The sequence below is a fragment of the Drosophila mojavensis genome, unplaced genomic scaffold, assembly GCF_018153725.1.
Source record: "Drosophila mojavensis isolate 15081-1352.22 unplaced genomic scaffold, ASM1815372v1 contig_74, whole genome shotgun sequence".
Lineage (NCBI taxonomy): Eukaryota > Metazoa > Arthropoda > Insecta > Diptera > Drosophilidae > Drosophila > Drosophila mojavensis.
This window is the reverse complement of record NW_025318899.1, coordinates 19,192,257-19,214,888: the sequence shown is the minus strand read 5'-3', so window position 1 is coordinate 19,214,888 and position 22,632 is coordinate 19,192,257. Positions and strand designations below refer to the sequence as shown.

The 22,632-nt window shown below is 34.5% G+C and overlaps 1 long non-coding RNA gene across 1 annotated transcript; it reads right to left on the bottom strand.

Annotated features, from left to right (window-relative positions):
- Positions 1–16,420: 16,420 nt before the first annotated feature.
- LOC122757582 lies at positions 16,421–16,986 on the bottom strand. The gene is made up of 2 exons (XR_006357678.1): positions 16,639–16,986; positions 16,421–16,581 (listed from the first exon to the last, which is right to left on the bottom strand). It is a non-coding gene; the product is annotated as an uncharacterized LOC122757582 (long non-coding RNA).
- Between the last annotated feature and the right edge of the window lie 5,646 nt (positions 16,987–22,632).

Here is a 22,632-nt window from a genome sequence, read left to right as displayed (position 1 = left end):
AAAAGGAAAATGCAAAAAAGAATAAGAAAAAACACACATATGTTTTGTCCATGTCTTGTCTGCGAATGATTGTGCCCGAGGAACAGATGGCGGCTCACTTGAGCGTAAAAGTGGATTCATGCGCAATGGCAGGGAAATCAAAGTGGCCAAAATATGTCAATAAATTACGAGTGCCGCATAGCGGAGTGGGCAACCAGCGTTCAGGTGTTAAATTGTCTTTTGCCCAGCCAAGGGCGAGCAAGGGGTTAATGCCGCTTGGCCAGATTTGTGAGTGCACGTGTTGCTCATGTCAACTGCGTAAATAAGCGCGAAATTGGCCAAAAGGGACGATGGCAACAACAGTAAAAGAAAAATTGAATACGCAATATAAGAAGCGAGCTCTACAGCCAAGGAAGAGCGACGAAGCATGAAACATACTCTGACAGCTGAGTTGGTGGTGCTAACAACGAACCGACCAACCACCCACTCACACACACAAACTTCACTAGCTAGCGTGTGGCCCACTTGGCGTATGAGTGATTTATCGCCTTTGACTTTTGGCCATTGGTCATCTCTGGAAAAATCAAATAATAAAGTTGAAATTAGTTGCGGTTGCAAATGGAAATTGGAATTCGGAATGGTTTTTCGTTTGCTTCTTTTATTGGAGCAGCTTTTGCGGTAAACAATAAAATTGATGAATTTGCAAAGCGAGAAAGTTGTGAAGGTATTTGCGGTTTTTACCAAGGGTATTCCAAAAAAAAACAAGTAAGAAGGCTCCAGTCGAGACTGCTCGACTAGGAGATACCCTGAACCCTCCAAGCTGATATTCTAATCATTCTGGACTTCTTTTATGCACACATGCACGTATAAGCACGCGCTCTGCAAACTGCGCAGCTAGCAGCGGCTGCGCTTGGGCTGCACTGCAGTGTGGGCAATATTATGAGAATTTATTTGTTGAATAATTTCTTTTGTAGACATACGATCCTAATAAAACTTTTGGAGCGTAATCATATGGCTAAAATGTGTGTACATTCCAAAGCACAAGTCTCTAGTACTTGAAATGCGTTTTTTACAAATTGGGGGCGAAGGGGGCGTGGTATCCAAAATCTGTAAATTACAAAATCTTTGTATCTATTAACTTTATATACAACGCAAATTTGAAGTCTCCAGGTCTAAAAGTGTTCAAATTAAGCTGAAAAAACTATGTCGATTTTTCGATTATTCTCGATAAAAAAGTTATCGGACGAGTTATCGAAAAAATAAAGCAAACTTGTACTGCCTATGGTATACACGAGTATGCATGCCAAATTTCAGCTCTCTAGCTCTTATATCTTCTGAGATCCTTTTGCTCATACGGACGGACGGACGGACAGACGGACAGGGCTATATCGACTCAGCTCGTCGTCCTGATCAAGAATATATATACTTTATGGGGTCTGCGATGATTCCTTCTGCCTGTTACATACTTTTCACAAAACCATTATACCCTGATTTCCCATTTTCAATGGGTTCAGGGTATAAAAAAAAAAGAATAAAGTTCAGTCTACAAATGAAATACGAAGCGAATTTGTTTTTTGAACATTCAAGCACCACGTGCGTATGCAAATGCGAAAAGTTTTGACGCAAAACCTAAACATGTTTAGATGTTGAAATAATTGAGTTGAGAGTACAACAATTTTGCGAATTTGATGCGCATATACCATACATAAATTAAGGAAAGTTTATTTAACTCACATCTAGGAAATGATTTATTTAACTCTGTCTGGCATTAGCTGTTGGATAATGCCACTCAGAATGTTCTTTTTTTATGAATTTATATATATTTAACTTAATTTATTTTTCCTGTTAATTGTGATTATAATTATAATTATTATTATTATTATTATTATTTATATATTATTATTATTATTATTATTATTATTAATTATAATTATATTATTATAATTATTATTATTATTAATTTATTTTTTTTGTTCTATTTCCATTGAACTTTGTAAACAATTATATATATAAAGCTTATGAAAAAAATTTTTTAATAGCGATTATTTTGCTTTTCAATTGATATATTTAAAAATTGCTAGTTAGGGATTTTTTTTTTTTTAATTTAGATTCACAAGGAATTTGATTTGATTTAATTACTAACTACTGAAAGCTTACTAAGTCTACATTTTTTATACAACGTATATAATATATGTAGTTTACATTTTAATTAAATAGAGCTTTCGACGCATCGCTGTTTTGTGATAGTTAGTTGGGCAAACATTTCCGCTGCAGCTGATTAAAGCCATCTATCAGTCTGGGCCCATAAAATTTGAGCACCCGGCTGGACAGCCCCCTAATATTATGGCCCAAAGGCTAGCCGGCGACCACAGCTTGTTGAGAAGTCGTCCGAGTGGACATGTAGAAGTAGTAGGACCAGCCCACAAGCCTTTCCAGACTTTACACAATTTCCCAGCCAACTGGAAGAGCCACTCGAAGACACTCTCTCCGCAGCTTCTGTCAAGGCACTGGCAGCTCAATGTGCTGAGTGATAAAGAACATGTTAATGGTTTTTAATCAATTTACCATTTTTTTTGCTTTTGCTGTTGCCTCTGAGCTCACTGAGCTGTCGGAGAATGTGTAATGTGCAATGTATGTGCGGGGCAGGCGGTGGTGGTGCAATGCTGTCCCATGAAATTGATATTGCTGCTGGCGCGAGACTTTTCTACATATTTTAATGATACTTTAATTTGTGGCAATTAAAACGGTAGAAGCCACTAGCTGTTGCTGCGGGCTGCTAACAGTGCGCCTGTCTACACATTTTATGCTCAGCGAGTCAATGATTACGCAATCAGCCAAGAAACAAGAGACAACAGACAACAGACAAGAGACAACAGCAACATCAAGTCCACTGCTCAACTTCTTGGTGGCATGCATAATGATCAAGTTGGCCAGAGCGATTTCCGTTGTTGGCTTCCCGAGACCAGCTTCGATTGTGGCCAGTGGCCACCTGTGTGCACTCAGAGTGCCCAAAACGAGTCTGGCTAAGAAGCTTTCTTATCGATATAGGATCTTCTAGATATCAAGGATCAATAATGAATTAAAGCAAGCGAGATCTGAGCTTGGGCTAGCATAATAAAGAGATCAGTCCAACGTCACTCACTATCTGCCTCTGCCACTCCCTCTCCCACTCGATCTCTCAGATCGTTCATTATCTCTGTCAATCACTCAGTTTGATTAATACATTTATAATTACCACATAATATATGCTTGCATTAACATGTTGCCTCTAAGCACTTGCAACACTTTCCAGCAAGCTTTTCTTCACACACACACACACACGCACTTGGACAACTTGTTGGCCATAATTGCTATTTGCTGTGCGCTCCCATGGGACATCTTTGGGGTGTGTGCTGCACATATTGTTTTGCAAATTGATTTTAAATTGGCAAACCAAGTACTTGGGCCTTCAAGATTATTGTTGTCCGGCCAACTAGTTGGATGAGTAAATTACATGGCCATCTACTTGTTATGGCCACACAAATTTGTGTTCTTAGTGCGCCAAACAGATATTTAAATTAGGCATTAAAGCAAATAAATGTAGGGCTTGAGTGCAGGGCGGACAACTGCGTCAGTCCCTATTGAGAATTCAGAGTCAGTTCTTATTGAGCACTTAATGGAAATGGAGTAAGCGATATAAATGCGATAACTTATTGAGTTTTTAATGGAAATTGAGTACACGAGATAAATGCAGTTCAAGCTGGAGCACGGGTAGAGCGTAGTCTTACGAAATGTCAAAGAGATGGAGTAAATGAACAGTGGAATTACTCCCAGGGAGACCATAGCACAGGTAATAATGTATAATGAATGAGAAAAGGTATGTTAATATACAAAGATAAGAAATTTTAATATATGGGTACGCTCTTTAGAGCAGCGTAGAATTCAGCATAGATCGTTATAGATCCCTCATCGAAAAGCCGCATAGATCTCTGTAGTTTGTCTCTCTGTTGCTTTGATCTAATCTGAGTAACGCTCATCTGAAGATAGAGACTCCGTGATAGAGATCAGCTAGGATCATTAAAGATAACTCATTGAAATGTAGCAGAGATCGTTCTAGCTCATTTCTTATTCTCCTCCTTCTACTCACTCTGAACATCGCCATTAGAATAGCTCAAGGCACTCAAAAATCGAATATACCCTAGCTCTCACAAAGAGCGATAGACACTTCGATTTGTGTTCTTTTTGAGTCCACACTCATTCAACGACCGGTATCAATATCCTTAGCAAACATAGCTTAGCAACATAGGAAAACACCAATACAAACACAATAGACTCTTTGCTATCTCAGAGTTTTTTCTCAGAGTGTCAGACATCGAGCAACGGCCAACAGTTATTTGGCATCTATGCTGCTCAGAGCAAAAGATCAGCTCAACACAGATCGCATCAGCTTACTCAACTGAGAGCATATATCGCTGTTCTCACTCATCTAAAATAATTTCTAATTCCTAAAGCTCTTTAAAAAGCAACGCTGTGTGGCAACCTCTTAACTACCCCCGCACAGCTTAACTAAACCAAGCTAAATTTGCTCATGCATTCCCATTGCTTTTCACTACATATCGAACAGCAATTAATACTAGTAGATCGTATCTTCGGCTCTACTGCTTTGACATTCTTCGTGAACACTCAACTTCTTTCATTACTCTCGTAAGACACTTAACTTGCTCAACATTTCCATATCGTCTCGCATACCTGAGCTTCTCATGCAGCTTAAAACTGTTTATATTTTCTTTCAGTTTTTTGCTTTTCTTTATGATCGCCATAGCTCTCTGGGCGAATTCTTAATAGAACAACTTCATTTAACTGACTCAATTCGTGTTAACTCATCGTCCAGATGTTCCTACACAACTCGAAACAAGACTCACGAGTCTCAACTTAATTTACGAAAAACAAACATTATCCAACTGCATTTTACAGGTTTGCTGCATCATGGTTACACTCTCCACTACTCTCTCTCTCTCTTTCTCTTTCCAGCTCTTACTGCAAGCCACACTCTGTCTCTCTCTCTCTCTCTTGGTGATCTATTCAAATTTCATAACATGTGTCAAAGTCAAAGCAAAGGCCGTTAAAGCTGCTTGCCTAACTCTTTCTCCTCCTCAGAGCTCTCTCTCCCTCTCTCGCCGTGCCCGCCTCTCACTCATGGTCTGTCTGCCTGTCTGGCTAGCTGGTAATCTCTGCAGTGGTAATAAGATATGCTCATTGCCTTCGCACATGGCCATAACTAAGACGAGTTTGAGTTGTTCCTTGTGATTCTGCTTGTGCTTCTGCTTGTGGTCCCGGCATTGGGATGCCCGCAGTGCAGTGCCGGCTACTGTCGTCTCCGTTGCCTCTGCGCCGCTTGACACTTGGGCGAAAATTGTGCGCCTTCAATTTTGTTTTTGTTATTTTTGGTAGCCATCCATTCAGGCTTGGCCAACGCGATGATGCTCCGTTATGGTAGCCGCACAAAACCAGTTGGCCCACTCTCCGTCCCTCCAATCTGAGCTTAAGGTGCACTGCGTTGCTCGGCCACGGGGATTACTTAATTATGAAGCTACATGGCAGACAGGCCGAACGGGGAGAAGGGCCAGCTGCTGGAAGGGTCAGATAGCAGCAGCAGAGGGTCAGTCAGCCACCAAATGCGGCAGGGAATTCAGTTGTTGCATGCGCATTAAAAAAAAAAAGTGTTATCAAATGCCTGGAAGCCGTTTTTAATTTCACATTTCGCAAACTCTTTTATTTAAAGCAAATTGTGGATGTTCATTAAGCTTTACTTGTGATTATGTAACGGTACGGGAAGCTTAAGGGGCTTTCAGATTATATTATTTTAATTTTTATATAAAATTAAGTTATTAAATTATTTGTATATAAAAATAGTATAAAGCTTATGAGTAAATAAATAGAAGAATTTATGAATGCAAGAATAAATTAAAACATGGATGAATGTAAGCGTGATTGTAGTTGTAGTTGAATGTATGAATACATAAGTGTATGAGTGTATGAATATATGACTCTATGAATGTGTGAATGTATAAATGTGTAAGCATATGAATGTATGACGATATGAATAAATAATAATTATACATGATGTATAATAACATATGAATATATGAATAAAGTATGTATCTACGAATATGTATGAATAGGAATTATTTAGATGCTCTCAACGATCCTCATTGATTCAGATTAGTGTTATATGAACAAGTTTTCAAGTATCTATATATTTTATATTTAATTTTGTGATGATTATAAGATGATATCAAGAAATTAACTATATCTCTATATATGTAGCTGATTTCTTTATTTTTCTAAAATACGTATTTAATAAAATTTTTAATTTTTTCCAGAAGGTGTATTCAAAAGTCCGACAATCATTAATATTTCCCGTTCTCTCAGTTCTTGTTAGTTTTACTGCATTTGCTTTGCGCTTTTCTAACTATGAGAATACAAAAAAAAAAAAAAAAAAAAAAAAAAAAACTGTAGAAAACGCTGTAAGCTTCGCAAAAATATGACATTGACAGACACTTAAAGCAACTGAGTGGCATTTCGTCTAGTTGAAAGTTATTCCCTGCATTTCCCTTGGTTTGATATCATTTTTATTTTTATTTAATTATTTTTAGTAGGTCTTCTATTCATTTTTTATTTTGCATGCTCTCTTGAGAGATATAAAGCTTAAATCTTGTAAGCCTTAGCTATCTCTCTCTCTCTCTCTTTCTCTCTTTCCCTCTCTCTCTCTCACTTGGCTTTAATTAGATAATTTGCCAGCAGTTGTGGCGCCTCGGGCACGTTGCCTGCTGCTCCTGGTTGCAGCTCCATGGCTGCTGCACCTGAAACGCATTTGGCATTTGCATTGCAAAACATTTGCAAACATTTCATTATGCAGCTTAAATATAATGCGCTGCCACGCCCCGGCAGCGCTTGCCGCCCCTGCGTCAGGGACAATTGTGAAATGTGCATACAAAAATAAGAAAATAAAAACTAAAAGAGCAACATATAACAGAACAGAGTGAAAGAGAGAACGATAGAGAGACAGAGAGAGAGCGGGAGGGAGACAGAGAATGAGAGAGAATACGGCACTTGACAGAAGCGCTATTTCAAGCTAAAATTTATGGCAAGCTTCTTATAAATTTATGCCAAGGGAATTGCACGTGGTTACAGTGCGAATTTTTAGCAGCAGCTTGAAATATTTACCAAAAAAAAGCAGAAAGGGTGAATTTTTAAAATTTCTCTACTTAAAATAATTGCAAATTTAATGGAGATATTTTAAGCCGTACTGCTAATAAAAAAATTTGAAAGAAAAATATATTTTTATAAAAAAATAAAAAACATTAAAATATAAAATTTATACAAATATAAAATAATAATATGTAAAATATAAAATAAAATATATATCAAATATATTATATGTAGAGACAAATACAGCATTCAATGAGAAACTTGCACTTAAATTTCTTTGTTAATATAAATAATTCTTTATTAATATAAATAAGTCTTTACGTCTTTTTCTTGAAATATGTGAATCTTGAATAATGTGAATAATTTCTATTCGAAGTGTTTGCTTTCATAATAATTAAACATTTTCATAAATCATATAAATAGTTATAAATTGGATATATTCTTAAATATAAAATCAAAGCATCTACTTTATTATTCTACTATTTTTTTTTAAGAATCTCTCATTTCATATAATAAGAAACAAAACAGCAATTTCTATTTCCTTTGCTTGCAGCCACGCCCATTGTTCACAGAATTTCTACAGAAACAAAAATATCTGCTGCTTGATCTGTTACATTTAGCAAATAATGCAAAACGTTTTCCCTTTGGTGGGAAATGCACGAAAATGACATGCAATGCATTTTAGAGCTTTTCCACTTTTGTGCACATCTTATCTTCATTTGATTTTGCGCCATTTTTGCGCCACTTATTTCCATTTCGCTGTCCACTCAGACGCCTGTCTTCCTTTCATTCCCTCTCTCACTCACTCACTCTGTCTGTCTGTCTCTGTCTCGCTGAGCGTTTTTATTTAAGTTGGCCTTAAAACAATTTTATGACACCATAAGTACAAAACAAATAAATTCTTTGGTTACTCTCGCCCCTCCTCTTACCCGCCCACGCCCCCTCTCAGAGCACCAAACCAACGCAGCCAAACGTTTTCTCTAATGCGCACTACATTCATCATACGCCCCGTTGCCCATCGCCATCGCCATCGCGAGCAGCGAGCAGCGCGCAGCGAGCGTAAAACAAAAGCAGCACGAATATGATAAATAAATGCAACACGATAAATAAGAGGAAAAAAATATATCAAATAAAACAAAAGAAAAGAGCGACAAAGTGAAAAAATGAGCAGAAAAATTCGCTACAACGCGAAGGATGCGAACAGAATGCAACAGCAGCAGCTCCCACACACCCACAGCCATGCGAATAAGTGTTTACTTGGGCAACAGGGATTTCGAATACCCTTACGAATCATTTAAATGGAGGTGAATTGAAATAAAATTACACTTAAATTTAATTTATTATTGCTGCTCATTTAAATCATTTAAATCATCTTGAAATTAAATATAAATTTTAATTTATAAATTTTGTCAAGCATTGATACAACAACGTAATATTGTATAGGCCATCAGCTAAGCGTATTATTTAAAATTATATTGTATAATTCCAATATGCTGTAAAAGCTGATGAGGCGGCTGAGCAGAGTTGAGTCAGTCGAGCCAAATCCTCTTTGGATTTGACAGCATTGATGTATGTCTGCGTGTCAATCTACACCAGTGATTAAACCAACGTGGATCTATGGGACTCTAAGCTGGGAATATTCCAAGAACGATCTCCAATGCTCTGAACGATCTCCTATGCTCATCTACCTCAATCAAACTAAGAAATTTACGAAGTGCTCGGAGTCCCTTAAGAGTCCATCAGGAGATTTCTGGACTAACCAAAGACCGTATTGGCCGCATAGGCCGGCGGGCCGGCCTTACACATCGCGAATGATTCTTAACCCGTGTCTACCTTCAGTCACTATATTAATTTGATAGTAATAATAATAATATAAACTGCTTATATCCTATAGGACAGATTGCAAATAAAAGCAATCTGTACAAAAATAGTAAATAAATCTGTCAAAAATAAAAAAATAAATAAAATAAAATGTATAAAAATTAATAAAGAAATAAAAATAAAAGCATACAAACAAATCTGTGGAAAATAAAAAATAAAATCAAATAAATAAATAAAATAAAATACGTAAAAATTAATAAAGAAAACATAACTAAATGAATTGTTGCCAAACTCTCAGCCCAAGCCCATATACCCACAAATTGATAGGGCAGCAAAATACTTGGAAAGAAGTCGCAACTTCATAGCAAGCATAGTGCGCCAAATAAGTGTGTGCGCTTGGGTTGATTTATATGGTGTATATATATTTATATACAATATAGGGGATTACATATGTATATACCCATACATATATACACACATATATATATGAAGCCAGTCGTGTGGCAATGTGCAGTAGCAGCGCTCTGTGGCATATTGGACGGCAGGCAATACAGATTTCGGTTGCTCTTGCGGCTGCCTTTTGGGTTTTTATTTTTGGACTGTGGGCGGCGATTGGCGGAAAAACTTTTATTATTACAATGCGAAAGCTTGGCGAAAATGCGTTCAGCGATTTTGCTCAGCTTCTGCGCTTGCATTTTGCATTCATTTTGTTCGTTTTGCTCTTTTTTTAATAAAAACACGCAGCAATAAAATTCCAGCTGTGTTTACGTGATTGGAAAACGATTTTCCATGGCGGCGAGCATGAAAAATTGCTGGCCCCGAAACTTAATTTTTTTTTTGCGCCTCCTGTGTATTTTATTTGGAGGTTTCTTCATTTGGCTGCCTGAAAAAGAAGAAAAGAAACGTATTTTTATTGGCCATGCTGTCGATTAAAAAGATATTTTTCTGCGCGTAATTGTCAACATGTGTGGCGGTGGGATAACATTTCTTGCATTCATAATAAGCCTTGCAACATTTATGTGACCCAGCCGAGCTGTAGTCAATAAATTTTCATTACTTTAATACATGTTTTATGCACGGATTCCAACCTGCAGCAGACATCGCACTTTTATTTATTTTATTTTTTTGTAGCTAAACTTTTCTTTGGTCTATGCAACAGCAACTTCAGAGCCTGCCCTCCTTCCTTCTCCTGCTTCCCCTGCTCACCTACCACCACTACTCCCACTATTGCCACTCCCATTCCCATGTTAAATCCCCAAATTTATGATGCTGTGGTCAATTTGTAGCATATGGCGACTGCCACTCGTTGGGCTCCAATGCTGCTGTTGCTGCTGCTACTCGATTTGGTATCCTTTCGATGGCTGCCTTATGCCATAAATTGCTTTCCTTAAAATAATGAAAAAAGGGTTGTGAATTGGTCTGGTTTCTTTTTTTTCCTTGGATGGATATGATATTTCGTTAAATAGCAGCTGTTTTTCGATAATAATAAATAGAAAACATTCTCTCTAAATTATGAATAATATCCAAGAAAGGCGACGAGCTGTGTGTAAGTATGAAATGTAGGCTTTATCAAGCACAAGGCAGCTTAAGTCTTCAGTCTTATATATTAAATGAAAACTAGCTGTAGAGTATCTTAAAGAGCTAACCTCTTTATGTTGCATTTAAGAAAATTATCTAATATAATATATAAAATTTCAGTACAAATTATATATTTTATATAAATAAAATATAAAAAACTACAATTAATATTTCAAAATTATGTTAATAAAACTAAATTAAATGAGTTTTGCATAAACATTTGCTTCTTTAAATTATTTAATTTAATGTTATTATTATTATTATTCATTAGTTAATATTTTATATAGACCTAAAAGAAACTTAAACTAATTTAAACTTTTTTTTTTTAATATACTGGAATATACATAATTAATATGACATTAAATAGTATATAAATGTATTATATATATATTTTAAAATAAATTTAACAGTAAATAAAAAAACAATAATGAAAATAACTAATAAAAAAATACATATACCATAGATAATACTATTAACCAATAAAAAATAAATTTTAATATTAAATTAAGAATACATGAATATGCCTATTCATGTCAATTGGGAATTAATTAAGAATTAATATATATTATAGACTAAACAGCTCGAAAAAAAAAAATATAAAAATCTAAAATTAAGTTATAAATTTAAATAATCTAATTTAAAATATATAAATGAAAATCAGAAGTAAGCATATTCTACCTTAAGTTACCCTATTATTAAAGCTAGCTTAAGTTATACAAACTTTATTTTTATTTAGCCCAGCTATGGTGCTTCTATATATTCCATATTATGTTTTATTGCAGTGCAGGGCAGAAAATTGTGTTACACTAGGCGATAGTCTCTCTTGGATAACGCAGCTAGCAAACAAAATTTATGAGCTCGGGCTGTTCAGGGAGCCCAAAAACAGATACAGTTCGTGTGTCCACTGTGCGTGTGTGTGAGAGTGTGGGCGAGTGTGTGTGTGTGTCATTTATCATCTTTAATACTTTTGAGTGATTATATAAAAAGCTAGCTAAACTAATAAGTTAGCATCAGGCTCCGGCGGCGCAATAACTCCAAGTAAATACATAATTTATATCCGGATACTTTCCAATGGCATATTGTTAAAAAGTAAATTTAAAGTCCACATAATTTATGAGCATAGGGAAAAATGCGATATAAATTTTGCAATTTAAAGTGAGGACAGATGGGAAGCAGTGCGAGTGCGAGACCAAAAGGACAACATAAGAAGCTCAACTACGGTAAAGTGCATTTGAAATGCAGCATCAATAGCTCCGGCTCTGGTTACGGCTGTTCGTGTCCCTACATCTAACTGCATTTACATTTGTACAGGGACAGAGTGAGAGAGCGAGACAGAGAGTGAGAGAGTGAGTAGGGGGTGAAATGGGGGAACTGTCTTTGCGCATCATTTCCTGAACACAAGTTAGCAAAGTATTTGCACAACAATATCGAGAATGGGCGTAACAACTGTAAGCTCATTGAATTATCCGATTTGTGAATCAATTGGCATGCCAATGCGAAAATAGATACGACTTTGAGTAGTTTCGCATGCAAATGCGAAAAGGATTCAACTAAAAACTTACCTGCATCGCAACTTTATGGCCAACAACTTAGCCAACGCATTCAAATAAATCGATAAATGAAATGTAATCCCTGAGCCGACCAACAGCTGCATCGAGTTAACTATAAATTTTAATGTCACGCCCTCTGCTGGCTAAGATGTAACCGTTACTTTCTCGCTCACAGGGGAGCGGCCAAACTTTTTGGCCATCAATTCGCAGGAAAAAATATTTTGCACATGCCAAAAGTTTTTCGGCTTCCTCTCGTCGTCTCTGAAAATAGTAAAAATATTACGTGAGCTGCGAAGAATTCAAAGAATGTTTGCTCTTCTTTTAATCAAATTTTACTTAAAGCAGAAAATATTGTAAATATTTTATTGGATAATATAAACAACACAGCCTATTATTTTATTTTTTGGACGGAGAGAGAGATGAAAAGAAACAATAATGTTTTCAAATACTTTTAATCATGTTTTAGGCATATATATTAAAAATACCAAAATGTTTACATAAATAACTTCATATTAAGCACAGTTCAATTGATAAGGAAAAGCTTATACAAATATGAAAATACATATGTACATATGTATTTATAAATATATGTATATATACAGATTCTGATATATGTATTTACTGTTGTCTGTTTACTTGTCTCTATTGACGAAAGTATATTCATGCAGAGAATTCTATATTCAGAATTATCAATTGAAATTAATAAATAAAATCGATATGCATATACATATATTCATCATTTATATACATACATCAATAGATACAATTCCTTCCAGATATATGTACATATACTTGAAAGCTGCTATATATATAAAAATTATACATATATAAATAAATATACAAATATTACTCATACAGCTCGGATTTTGTTGATACAAACTATATTTAGCGATTCAGATAAAACTACATACAATTGCTGATTTATTGTGCTTATATGTATCTAGATATACATAACATATACATTAAAGATATTGGTACAAATACTAAAAGAAGTAGCTGCTGATATATCTACAAACACATACAAAATTTATGTAGACATATGAACATATACAGATACAGTGCAACTGGGAATAAAGACACAAATGGTAGTGAAAAAAAAACATGCTTGTTCGGATAAGAAAAGAGATATATGTATAATAGTTAAAATTATACATAGAAAAGCAAAGTTTTAAATTATTATTTATAAAAATTTATAAAAAAAAAATATAAAAACTTTACAAATATAAAATATATATCAGAATATAATATAAATACTTATATATATATAATATATTCACATACACAGCGTTTAATCAGGAAGGAATACTCTTCATACTGTCGGTAATTCATGAATATTTTCCATAATATATTCTGTTTTCTATTTTTCATTGAACTCTGTTTTATTCTTCTGAAAATACAATAGGTACAAATTATGCATATTTTTTGCAAATATTTATACATATAAAATTATGTGCAAAAAATTTATTAGAATATTTATAAAAAATATGTATAAATATATATTTTTTTACAAAAATGACTTGTGACTTATTCTTATTTTTTCTTTTTTAATTTTGCTACATTTTCATATAAACTCATATTTATATTTATATATATTTCACATTTTCGCAGCCACATTTCCACTCAGAGCCAACTACCCAGAGTTAGAGTATTGAGATACCCCAAAGTACAAGACGAATTGTGGCTGGCGGGCAGAGAGCAAAAAGAAAAAGTGTTTAGGTAGCAAATGCGAAACGTGACAACGGCAACTGCAACTGTGAAAGTTTTCTAGCATCACGCATACGCCGTGTGTGACAGATAGAAATACATATGTACATATATAACTAAGGACCGGATAGACAGAGACAAAGAATATGCGTTATCTCTCGCTTGTCTTGTATACTGCATACATATGTAATGCAATATGTTTTATTTTTATCGCAAATTGGTCGACTTGGAATTGTGAAATAAACGAAAAAGAGGTTTTGAGTTTTGGTTGAGTTTACGTGCCTAAAGGATGTGACTTGATATGCTTTGCTTTGAAAATGAGCAGGCGAGAGATATGGGCTAAGAACTACCTGCTTTCGAGCATAAATTATTTCCAATTCAAATTGATTTTATTTAATACTCTGCTGCTACGCATCAAATGGCAGCCCGAACCCAACTTTTATTCGAAATCAGCTTGTCAACATGCGTGCACCCGTATCAGTTTGATCTAATCTATATTACCTCCATCAGCCGAGTTCTAACGTTATCGTTGGCATTTAGTGTCGTTTACAGAGCCTGTAAACAAAAGTGTTCATTCAGCAGAGAGACTCTCTCTACAAAGCACTGACTTGGCTTTGTTTTTCGGTCGCAAGACAGATAAGCGGGACCTTCTTGTGCCGTCGCTCGTCGGGAGTGTGGGGGGGTTCTTTTCTGCCTTGCGATCAGAGTTCATAAATTTTAATTTGTAAGATCCCTTAAACTCGAGGTGGAGCTATACTCCACGAAAAAAAAAACAAATTATACTGAGGAATTAGGGGAAGAACGGGCACAAATTTACATCAAGAACACCGACACAACTAAGCGTGGCCATAGATGGCATTCGGCACACGCGCTCTTTACCCACCCAACCATGGTTTTTCACAAACAATTTTACCAGAAAAACCCCAAAGAAGCTCCAACACTAACTAGCCTACCCCATTATTTCAACCCTTCTTCCAGATTAATGACTCATATTGTTCTTGGTTTCATTCCTATTATTCATAATATTCATTTCCATTCATTTAAATAATATCTAGACATTGGGATACTAAGATTACAATCGATTATTTTTCTTATACAAACAATGTTGTTATTATTCTACATTATTATTTTACATTATTATTAGTTTTTTGTTTTTTTTTTTTTTTTTTTTTTTTTTTTTTATGCTATTCTTTAAATTGTTCTATTTTCTATCGTAAATCTTTCTTGCTATTCAATCCTATTTATTTGTTATTTATTTATTTCATATTTATATTCTCATTTTTTTTTCCTCATTTCATGCTAAGTTTGTTTTATTTATTTCATTAATTTATTTAATTGTTCATTTTATTTAATATGATTATTATTATTATTATTATTTTTTTTTATATATATTTATATATAGATATATATTTATATAGATTTAACTTATTAAATTTGGTTTATTTATCTACTTTATTTATTTATTTATTTATTTCTCTGTTTATTTTACCTCTTTTTTTTTTCATAATTTAGGTGAAATCATTTAGTTTAATTCACTTGGCAAACAAATAGATATAAATATAAAGAAAAATGGTCTTAATAATTTTATTTAAAAATGTGGTTGCAAAACAAATTATTTTAATTTAAAAAAAAAAATATGCTTTGCTTCATTCTTGCATGCAATTATTTCCAAACATTATATTATTACTTGTTTTTTTTTTTTTTTTTTTTGTATATATTAATTCATGTAAAAAAATATAATGGTTTGGGGTTGGGGGAGTGGGAGTACAGGGTATCTTCCAGCACTTACATGATCTTTAGATTTTTCACTCCAGCGATGAAAGGCCTTTCCTCGTGGTAGCTGTAGCGTGGCGTTGAGGTTACAAAAAGAATATAGGGGCGGACAAACACACAGTTTTTGTTGTTTTTTTTTCTTTTTTACCTTTACATTTTTATACTTCTTTTTATATTTATATCTATTCAAATTATTATTATTTTTTCTTTCTTACTTTTTCGATTTTTTATTTATTTATTTTTTTTTTTTAAACAAAAAATAATTTTTCTTTTTTATTTATTTATTTTTTTTTTGTTCTACATTTATATATAATTTCTTTTATTATTTCTTTTACTTCATGTTTTTTTTTTTTTTTTTTTTTTTTTATTGTTCTACTTTTATATGTGCATATATGTATCTATATATATATATATATATGCATATATATGATAAAGTTTATTATTTCATTATTATGTTATTGATGTTTTTTTTTCTTTTTTTTTTTTTTTTTTTACGTCATCGTATTATTTTTTCTATTTTCATGCTAGTTTTAAGTCGTGGGTTTTAATTTTACATTTTTCTTCTTTTAATTTGGTGAACTATTTTAGTTGCTAGTAGCAAAATTTTTACAGTGTACGTCACATATGTAATTGAAGTGTGGTTTTTGTTCTTTTTTTTTTTTCGTTTAGTTGATTATGGTAGAACTAGAGTTTTTGTTCTTGACTGTGTGTAGTTTTTTTTTTTCCACTTTTAGATTTTCGCGGCTTAGAGTTTTTGGGGTTAAAAGTTTTATAGGTTTAATTGTCACTATGCAATTTATGAGCCACGATTCACGTTTGTGTTTCCCCCGCCTGCTGTTGAAGTTCCTCCAGCCTTTCGATAAAGTTGCTGCGATCGATCTTGATGGGCCAAAAAAATTAAAACAGAGCCCGTGTCTAGGGCAGGCTTTTTCTATATTGCCGTGCCCAAATTTGACACGGGCGTCAAGAAAAATTTGTTGCTGCGCTAGAGAAAAAAGTTGCTTTATTTAGCTAATATGCCACAATATGCCAATCTTCGTACCTTTATTAATTATTGCAGCGCACGAGTTCCTCACCATATATGTATATATATTATATACATATATATATATGGATTTAGTGTAAAGTCGCAACGTGGAGTTCTAGAAAAAGGGCTCAATTTTGCACTTTTTCGGCTTATATAGCTTTGGGTAGATAAAAGCTTACAGGTTTTATTGCCCCTAAAGTTGGCTGCACTAATATTTGTCGCTGCAGAATTCGCACAGCGCGACAAGATCAGCTGTTGCGCGTGCGCGACAACTTTTCGGCACCCACCGAAAGCTCTCAATGCAGCGCTGCAAGCACTGAAAAAGGTTCGCTGTACCTTTTCAAAGCTTTTGCAAGCGCGCGTACTTTTGAACTATTTCTTTCGTTATTTTTATTTACCCTTATTTTTTTGTTTTGGCTTGCGACCATTACACCACCCGATAATATACCACCGTTAGACGGAATATTAGCGGGAATATGTTCGGATGTCTATTGCTTGATGTCCTTGGCATGAAAGGTACCTATCTCTTGACCTTGCAAATTCTCTAAAAGATAAAAGCAATTTCCTAGTTTCTTTTTCACTCTACATTTCAAAAATTGGGGTGCCAATTTCGCATTTTTATGTTGGCCTGTATATCTTTACGAATTAGGGATAAGTTATCTGATCGAGATAGTGGTACTAATGGTTCTTCAAGCAATGTTAATTGCTTTATCAACTTGTAGTCTGAACCAGTGATCATATCTAACCCAAATAAAGCTCTATAAGGGGAGCATCCAGAACCAATCTCTAGCTTTCCCAGAGAAAAGAATGTGCAAATGTTTGCAAAGCCCCATAAAATCACTATCGAGAGTTTCGTCAGTAAGGACTCTCACACGATAAATAAATTCTTCCACTCCTAGTCCTTCAGATGACCCATCAAAATGGAGATTCCATTTCTGCATAATGTCAGCTGTTCTTCTGCTTTGGACAGACGAACCTCCTGGCGAGTATGCCATAGGAGTCGGAATAGACGGCAGCTGCTCGCTTGAGCTGGGCCGTGAATCAATACGGAGCGCCGACATCACACGAGTGACTGACTGCTCGATCATTTGCTGAATTATATTATAATCAACGCCTGCCGATTCTTGACGAGTATGGCCGGCTCGATTGGGTCGGCCTCGTCGGCGGGTACTAATGCCTCTTGGAGGAGGAACTACGTTTCGGTCAGAATTATGGCTTGCATCTAAACCGGATATAATTACCTCACTGCCTTCGAGCGATCGCTCTTGGGGATGCTCTAGAGACTCAGGCGGAACTTCACCTAATGCTTTGGCTAAATTACGCGTTACCATACGCGAACTACCTGGAATTGCTGATGTTGAAGCTGGTTTCGGGTCAGGTGAACAGTTACCAATAACCAGCTTAATTGACCTTGGGTCCAATGTGGACTGACATTCCGGACATTCTTGCTTATTTTCCAGCCACTGTTCTAGACATAACTTGTGAAAATTGTGCTTACAAGGGGTACAATAACATTGCTGGGTATTGCTCATCCCTTGGCTACAAAGACTACACAAACTAACAGTTTTCTCTACTGTGCGCATATCTTGAGGACTTCTTGAAATAGGCATTTTGTATCTAAATATTTTTAATTTGCTAATGAATGTAACAAGTTTGGGTTGATATAATGGGGAAGGTAGCTAGGTTTTGTGCTGTTGTGTGCTGTTCTTGCTATATTATACAATTAGGGGAAATAATGGATTTTGGGCTATTGCTACTAAAACTGGTTATAGAGTATTGCTATGCAAAAGTTAACTAAAGTGTGAGTGTTCGGCAAGGATACGCCAATGCAGCATATACACAAGTTCCAGACAACACTCTCAACATTTAGCAACTTCTGTCATAACAACATCTACTGGCCAGACGGGTATGAGTTTATATTGCACCCAGATTCATCTCATTTGGCCCTGCAACAACTACCAGAGAACAATCAGTATTGATATCCGAGCTGGGCCCAATATACAATATTCTGGAATCGTATCTGATAATTTTACAAAACACAATTAAAATAATATCTAAATGAAATAACAACTATACGAAGACAAACGAGCAAACATGGTGATACAGGTGTTATTATAAGTTGAATTTATCTTATTCGGGTTTCTCGGTCTGAGATTCAGCTCGAATCTTTCAGCTTCGTAGTCCCTATTAAGAATTGATTTGACTCATCTGTCACAGTTGCGATAGGCCGACCAAGCAAGTCCAATCTATTTCAGCACTCTGGACACTGAGTTTTCAACCATCACCAAAATGGGTGTTTCAAACAGCCAACTCTTTTTCTGCGATTAGAGAAAAGACCGTGTTGATTATTTGAACATTAAAAATGGGACTCTGAAAGCGTGATGCCTATAAAGCTGCATACTTTCATGCCCCACGTTGGGCGCCAAAAATTTATGTAAACAAAAGTGTTCATTCAGCAGAGAGACTCTCTCTACAAAGCACTGACTTGGCTTTGTTTTTCGGTCGCAAGACAGATAAGCGGGACCTTCTTGTGCCGTCGCTCGTCGGGAGTGTGGGGGGGTTCTTTTCTGCCTTGCGATCAGAGTTCATAAATTTTAATTTGTAAGATCCCTTAAACTCGAGGTGGAGCTATACTCCACGAAAAAAAAAAATTATACTGAGGAATTAGGGGAAGAACGGGCACAAATTTACATCAAGAACACCGACACAACTAAGCGTGGCCATAGATGGCATTCGGCACACGCGCTCTTTACCCACCCAACCATGGTTTTTCACAAACAATTTTACCAGAAAAACCCCAAAGAAGCTCCAACACTAACTAGCCTACCCCATTATTTCAACCCTTCTTCCAGATTAATGACTCATATTGTTCTTGGTTTCATTCCTATTATTCATAATATTCATTTCCATTCATTTAAATAATATCTAGACATTGGGATACTAAGATTACAATCGATTATTTTTCTTATACAAACAATGTTGTTATTATTCTACATTATTATTTTACATTATTATTAGTTTTTTTTTTTTTTTTTTTTTTTTTTTTTTTTTTTTTTTTTTTATGCTATTCTTTAAATTGTTCTATTTTCTATCGTAAATCTTTCTTGCTATTAAATCCTATTTATTTGTTATTTATTTATTTCATATTTATATTCTCATTTTTTTTCTTATTTCATGCTAAGTTTGTTTTATTTATTTCATTAATTTATTTAATTGTTCATTTTATTTAATATTATTATTATTATTATTATTATTTTTTTTTTATATATATTTATATATATATATATATTTATATAGATTTAACTTATTAAATTTGGTTTATTTATCTACTTTATTTATTTATTTATTTATTTCTCTGTTTATTTTACCTCATTTTTTTTTATAATTTAGGTGAAATCATTTAGTTTAATTAACTTGGCAAACAAATAGATATAAATATAAAGAAAAATGGTCTTAATAATTTTATTTAAAAAATGTGGTTGCAAAAAAAATTATTTTAATTTAAAAAAAAAAATAAGCTTTGCTTCATTCTTGCATGCAATTATTTCCAAACATTTTATTATTACTTGTTTTTTTTTTTTTTTTTTTTTATATATTAATTCATGTAAAAAAAATATAATGGTTTGGGGTTGGGGGAGTGGGAGTACAGGGTATCTTCCAGCACTTACATGATCTTTAGATTTTTTCACTCCAGCGATGAAAGGCCTTTCCTCGTGGTAGCTGTAGCGTGGCGTTGAGGTTACAAAAGAATATAGGGGCGGACAAACACACAGTTTTTGTTGTTTTTTTTTTTCTTTTACCTTTACATTTTTATACTTCTTTTTATATTTATATCTATTCAAATTATTATTATTTTTTCTTTCTTACTTTTTCGATTTTTATTTATTTATTTTTTTTTTTTTAAACAAAAATAATTTTTCTTTTTTATTTATTTATTTTTTTTTTTTGTTCTACATTTATATATAATTTCTTTTATTATTTCTTTTACTTCATGTTTTTTTTTTTTTTTTTTTTTTTTGATATTGTTCTACTTTTATATGTGCATATATGTATCTATATATATATATATATATGCATATATATGATAAAGTTTATTATTTCATTATTATGTTATTGATGTTTTTTTTTTTTTTTTTTTTTTTTTTTACGTCATCGTATTATTTTTTCTATTTTCATGCTAGTTTTAAGTCGTGGGTTTTAATTTTACATTTTTCTTCTTTTTAATTTGGTGAACTATTTTAGTTGCTAGTAGCAAAATTTTTACAGTGTACGTCACATATGTAATTGAAGTGTGGTTTTTGTTCTTTTTTTTTTTTTCGTTTAGTTGATTATGGTAGAACTAGAGTTTTTGTTCTTGACTGTGTGTAGTTTTTTTTTTTTCCACTTTTAGATTTTCGCGGCTTAGAGTTTTTTGGGGTTAAAAGTTTTATAGGTTTAATTGTCACTATGCAATTTATGAGCCACGATTCACGTTTGTGTTTCCCCCGCCTGCTGTTGAAGTTCCTCCAGCCTTTCGATAAAGTTGCTGCGATCGATCTTGATGGGCCAAAAAAAATTAAAACAGAGCCCGTGTCTAGGGCAGGCTTTTCTATATTGCCGTGCCCAAATTTGACACGGGCGTCAAGAAAAATTGTTGCTGCGCTAGAGAAAAAGTTGCTTTATTTAGCTAATATGCCACAATATGCCAATCTTCGTACCTTTATTAATTATTGCAGCGCACGAGGTTCCTCACCATATATGTATATATATTATATACATATATATATATGGATTTAGTGTAAAGTCGCAACGTGGAGTTCTAGAAAAAGGGCTCAATTTTTGCACTTTTTCGGCTTATATAGCTTTGGGTAGATAAAAGCTTACAGGTTTTATTGCCCCTAAAGTTGGCTGCACTAATATTTGTCGCTGCAGAATTCGCACAGCGCGACAAGATCAGCTGTTGCGCGTGCGCGACAACTTTTCGGCACCCACCGAAAGCTCTCAATGCAGCGCTGCAAGCACTGAAAAAGGTTCGCTGTACCTTTTCAAAGCTTTTGCAAGCGCGCGTACTTTTTGAACTATTTCTTTCGTTATTTTTATTTACCCTTATTTTTTTTGTTTGGCTTGCGACCATTACAAGCCGTTGCCTATCTAGGAGTATTTTCACACAAATACAAACACAACAATTTCTGATTGCCAGAGCCTCAATGCCAAACTGTCATTCGTGTTCGCTTTCGCATCGTTTTGTCCTTGACAGAGCGAGCGCACGTTGAGCATTTGCAGCCCTAAAGCGTTGTTAACGTCTCGTTGGCCTATTTGTTGTCGAGCATTTTGCAACACTGACAAAGCTAGTTATGGCAATGTGTGTGCGCCCGCCACTGTTTATTTGTATAGATTTTTTCCAATTTTCCTGATGGCATTTTAGGTGACACAGACCCAACGCCAAGGCAGTGGGGGCAGTGTGTGACTCCTCGAAGGTTTATGTCAGGCTTGACAGGCGTGGAGCTACAGCTACAGCTACAGCTATGTCTTTTGGTTGAGAAGGCGGCAAAAATTGATGGCACATTAAATTGCGCTCCGTGGCTGAGTACGTGCAATACGCGTGAGTCTATCAATGCACACACACACACACACACATGGAGAACAGACTCTGGCAATGGCTCAATATGTGCGTTTTGCCAGGCACTTGATAGGCTTTTTATTGTCCTGCAATAAAAAGCAACAGCAACAGCAGCAGCAGCAGTTGGGGCAACTGGCCGAGTGTCAAGCCAAGTAGTTGCCTCAGCTGCGCTGCATCGAAAACCCAATTTTCTGGCTCATAAATATTTGCTGAAATCCATTGACAGCAAACTTTGATTCATTCTTTTTTTGTTGCCGCTTTACATCAAATTTTGTTGTATATCATAAAGTGATTTTTTTTATATATATATAAATTCTTTTTTTAGTAAACACATATAATTCTTTTTATGGCTGGAAAATTCGCCTTAAATGCTGTTTTTTTTTTTATTGATCTATAATGTTGGCAAAGCG